Genomic DNA, 4400 nt, shown 5'->3' with positions numbered 1-4400 from the left:
TAATAAATAACATTCATGATAGTTGAAGAGAAAAAAAAATCCAAAAATATAATAGTTTTGAAAAATATGATTATTCAATTAAAATAAATTGGATTTAAAAAAATGTGTTCACTACTTTTAAATGAGAGATGAATTGAAAATACCTTTGAAAATAAAAAATAAAGAAAACTTAAAAAAAAAAAATTAAATAAAGTGGTAAAATAATAAAAGTTTTGATGTCATTGCTCTAAGTCAAAATCCAAAAACCATTTACAATCAGTCGCATCTGATCGGTAACAAGAGCAATGGAGGTCCGCAGAGAGAACCGCAACATCCACGACAACCAGCGCCGCCAGTTGGCTAAACAGTTCGAACTGAAGCGCAACCTGTTCAAGGCTTTCCTCAGAGACCCAGAAATTCCACCGGAGTTGAGAGAACAACAACAGTACAAGCTAGCAAAGTTGCCTCGAAACAGCTCCTTCACTCGCCTCAGGAACCGGTGCATCTTCACTGGCCGATCTCGTGGTGTGTACCAGGTCTTTCGTATGTCTCGTATTGTGTTTCGTGAACTTGCTTCCAAAGGTGCGCTTGCTGGCATTAAGAAAGCTTCTTGGTAGACAAAATATGTTTTAAATTTATGGGTTTTGTTCTGTTAGATTGAAAAATAAAATTTATTTGGGCGTTTTTGGAACTGAGATGCCTTTTTATGTTGATTTCTCAGATGGGATTTTTTGTTTTTTTGTTTTTGTTTTTTAATGGATATGAGTTTTGTTGTTTACAACTTGACATGGAATCAAAAGAAATGTGCTCATTGGAAAATTATTAGTAGTATACTGAGTTTGATGTTGATACGAATTAAATTGTGTAACTAATATTGTTTTACGAGGTGGGAATGTTGGATTATTATGTGTTGTTGTTGAAGGTTTTATGAGGGTGATTGGAAAGTGGTGATTTTGGACGGGTTTTTTAAAGTTTTGGGTTTTATATAGATTGAAAATAAAATATATTTGGGTGTTTTTTAGAATTAAAAGCCTTTTTATGTTTTGTTTAGTTGATTTCTCACTTGGGATTTTTGTTTTTGAATATGGGCTGTTTTTGGAATGGATGCTGTTTGGAATTTTAGTAGCACATCGGATTTGATGTTAATAAGAATTGAATTGAATTGTGTAAATATTGATTATGAGGTGGGAAGATTGGATTATTATGTTTTGCATTTGTTATTGTTGAAGGTTTTATAAGTATGGAGAGGGTGATTTTGATGCGAAAGCAGTAATGAAGGCTTTGGTGTTTATTGCTTAGTAGAGTTAATTGAAGTGAGTCCTTGGATCTGTTCATCCTATTTTTTTACTAGTATTTTAGATGCGAGGATGTGATTTTGGATTTGGGTTTTACCCTTTGGAAAAAGGGAATAATGGTAAAGATGGTTGATAGAATATTGTTTGCATGTTTGGTTTCAAAATCAAAGTCATTAGGATTCCATTGCATGAGTGAAATGAATTGAAGGGGATACAAAAGCCTGCTTTGATTGTCTTGATTCAAACGGGGCTCAAGCTGGTTGGGCTTTCCAAACTCTACAATTAGTAATAACTTAGAACTTGGTAAGTTAATTCCTAGTCGTAGATTCTGCTGGGTTAGTACAGCATGTAATGCTGTTGCTACTGGAAATCTGGCAGTTAGTATTAGAAGTGCCCTTTGCTTTAATAGGCTCAATCTTCCTAATGTCATCTCAGATGCATGTAGGTGTTATTGTTCCTGTGCTGGTCTTTTGTTTGTTGATTGAAAGGATGCAGTTTATCCAAAAAAAAAAAAAGAAAAGGAAAAGAAAAGGAGGAGAATAGTGAAATGAATTGAAGGTTCATTAGAAATCTATAAGAGTGAATTTTATGTAGAATGGGTTCTTTTGGTTTGTGGATCCAGCAACTTAGCAACTTGATGCAGCTTCTGTATTCGGAGTTACATTCTAAAGCTATTCCCTTCAGATATCAATCTTTATGTGCCCTATGTATTTTTTATCTTTACTATTCAATGCTGAAGTTGTTGTTACTCAATGCTCATCAGCTCATGCTTCCTATTGATAACATTGTCTAACTTGAACTATACCCTCTCTTTCATATGCACAATGTTAATGATGCTTTTGATTCAATAAGTGAAGGTTTTGGTGTTTATTCCATTGTGATTAAAGCTTTTATTAGTATTTAGATGTGAGCATGTGGTTTTGGACTTGGGTTTTACCCTTTGGAAAAAGGGCACAATGGAATTTTCTATTGATAATTTCTTTTAGATTTAAAAAAGGGTTGTTTCAAAAAAAAAAAAAATTTAATTTGCTTGTTCGGTTTCAAAATCAAAGCCCATAGGATTCTGTTGAATGAGCAAAATAAGTTGAATTCAGTTCATTTAAATTTTATTTAATTGAATTCTATGTAGAATTGGTTCTTTGGTTTGTGGATCCAAGTATCCAACAAGTAAGCACTTGAACTTGATGCAGCATATGCAGTGTTATATTCTGAAGCTATCCCCATCATATGTTAATATTTATGTGTCCTTCATATTTTTGTATGTTGAAGTTTTTGCTCGTGCTGCCTATTGATAACATTGTTTAACTTGGACTAGACCCTATCTTTCAGATGAAGAATGAGGTTCATGAGGCTTGTGCTGCCTTTTGATAGCATTGTCTGACTTGGATAGTTGGACTGCACAATGTTAATGATGCTTCATTGCTAACTGTTATTTAAATGGTCCTTGATGAATTTTAACTCCTGTTCTCGTCTACTTGTTGAATAATTTAGGATTGCACAAGTTTCCTTTCCGTAGCTCCTCTAGATTTCTTGGTTGGTCTATTAAGAGGGTATTTTGTCAAGAGGCTTCAGGCTTCTTCCACTGACACATATTTTCCCCCTTTTAGTTCCCTTGTGTTTGTGTGTTTCTTCCTCATTCTTGTTTCTTTATTAGTAGTATTAGATATCAGATTGAAGGCTGGCTTTGAATGGAGGTTTCCAATGTCATGCTGATGGAATTTTCTGTATCTTATTACCCTTCTTCGATATAGTTATCTTGCCAAGCATCTGGAAGAAGAAAGAAAGCTTTGAGGTTGCAGGGTTGACTGCATACTCATAATCTGATTAGCTGGGCATTATAAGAAATAGAATGATCAAATGATCTAACAGTAGTGTAATTCTGTCTGAAATTTTGGAGGTCAAAATAGGAAAAATAGTTTTTTATGCTATAATTTGCCTAAATTCCGCCTAAACGGATGTGAATGCTCCTACTATTCAACTCATTTTTATTATGGAAATTTTGTGAAAACTAGATTGGAGAATGCTTGCCAAACGTTCACACTTGATTTCTTTTTACCAGGGGAAAAAAATAGTGAAAGTTCTGGAAGGATGCTTTAATTGGTTTTATGTTTTAGATAAACCATTTGCTGGCATTCACTCACTCACAACTTGAAAACTATTGTGGACATTGAGGTCTCAAATACAAGCCAGTTGCAGTGCAGATCAAACCCTGTTTGCTTGAACTAGACCATAAGAATTGGAAATTAAGACTCTGTCTCTCACTTCAATGGGTTGAAAGACTTGCAGGGGATTCATTAAAATTAAGTACCCGACACTTGTGTTAGTTTTGGTGGCAGTGCCTATAGAACTATATATTTGTACAAAAAGGGATTCAGATTTGAAGATTTAAAATGAAGGGCTATTTATATAAATTAGGCCAAATTGTTTTCCTCCTTGAATTGTGTGTGAAGATTCAATTTTGTCCTTGAATTTCAGTTGTATCACTTTAGTCTTTAAAGTTTTGATAACCATCAATGTTACATTTGGCTCTATTTGTCATCAAATTACCTTGTACAAATCACGACTCCTTCAAAGTTCAAACCATAAAAATGAAGTTCAGATCATTTGTAATCTATAAAATGGAATTCTATGTAGAATTAGTTCCTTTGGTTTGTGGATCATGCAACTCGATGCAGCTTCTCTATTCAGGGTAATATCCTAAAGCTATTGCCATCTGATATATATATTTGCTCCTTACTTTTCTATGTTGAAGATTTTGTTGCTAATGCTGCCTATTTGATAACATCGTTTAACTTGGACTATACCCTCTCTTTCATATGCACAATGTTAATGATGCTTCTTTGTGAACTCTGTTTTAAAAGTTCCTTGTGAACTCTGTTCCCAGTTATTAGTTGAATTATTTAAGATTGCAGAAGTTTCCTTTCTATTGCTCTTCCTAAATATTTTTTGTTAGTAGGCCTATTAAGAGGGTATACGTGTTCGATAGGAGGCTTCTTCCACTGGCCCCATATTTAATCCATTTAATTCCTTTGTGTTTGTGTGTTTCTTCATCCATTTTGAGGGTGCAGGGTTGACTGCATATGCATAACATGATTATTCAGGCACTATAAGAATTTCAACACCATT

The 4400-nt window shown here is 34.0% G+C and overlaps 1 non-coding gene across 1 annotated transcript; it reads left to right on the top strand.

The window, feature by feature from the left end:
- The first annotated feature begins 454 nt into the window (after window positions 1-454).
- LOC112030775 (uncharacterized) lies at window positions 455-4016 on the top strand. Its single transcript, XR_010631024.1, has 2 exons — window positions 455-561; window positions 3334-4016. It is a non-coding gene; the product is annotated as an uncharacterized LOC112030775 (transcript).
- Window positions 4017-4400: the final 384 nt, after the last annotated feature.

This window comes from Quercus suber, unplaced genomic scaffold (genome assembly GCF_002906115.3).
Source record: "Quercus suber isolate HL8 unplaced genomic scaffold, Cork oak 2.0 scaffold_190, whole genome shotgun sequence".
Classification (NCBI taxonomy): domain Eukaryota; kingdom Viridiplantae; phylum Streptophyta; class Magnoliopsida; order Fagales; family Fagaceae; genus Quercus; species Quercus suber.
The sequence above is the reverse complement of the archived record's forward strand: the minus strand, read 5'-3'. Positions and strand labels throughout refer to the sequence as shown.